This window comes from Mastomys coucha, chromosome X, assembly GCF_008632895.1.
Source record: "Mastomys coucha isolate ucsf_1 chromosome X, UCSF_Mcou_1, whole genome shotgun sequence".
NCBI lineage: Eukaryota > Metazoa > Chordata > Mammalia > Rodentia > Muridae > Mastomys > Mastomys coucha.
Genome location: NC_045030.1, coordinates 156054540 through 156055160, shown reverse-complemented (window position 1 = coordinate 156055160; position 621 = coordinate 156054540).

Here is a 621-nt window from a genome sequence, read left to right as displayed (position 1 = left end):
GCTGTGAGCAGATACCATGACCAAGACAACTCTTATAAGGACAACATTTAATTGGGGCTAGCTTACAGGTTCAGAGGTTCAGTCTATCATCATCAAGGCAGGAACATCCAGGCAGCATCCAGGCAGGCACAGTGCAGGGGGAGCTGAGAGTTCTACATCTTCATCTGAAGGCTGCTAGCAGAATACTGGCTTCCAGGAAGCTAGAATAAGGGTCTTAAAGCCCACACCCACAGTGACACATCTACTCCAACAGGGCAACACTTCTAATAGTGCTACTCTCTTGGTCAAGGATATGCAAACCATCACAGTTAAAATGTTTATTCGTTTAATGTTTTGTCTGTCTGCCTGTTTGTATGCCATGTGTATGTCTGGTGCCTCTTCTGAGGTGCCTCCAGAAGAGGGTGCCTAATCCCCTGACACTTGAGTTACAGATGGTTGTGAGACACTAAGTGAGTTCTGCAAATTAAACCTAGATCTTCCAGAAGAGCACCAGTGCTCTTAACCAGTGAGCTATCACTCTAGATAAAAAGTGTATTCTTTCTCTCTTTCTTCTTTCTTTCTTTCTTTCTAAAATATAATTCTATTTTAAGTGTGTCTTGTTTGTATATATGTAAGTGTACT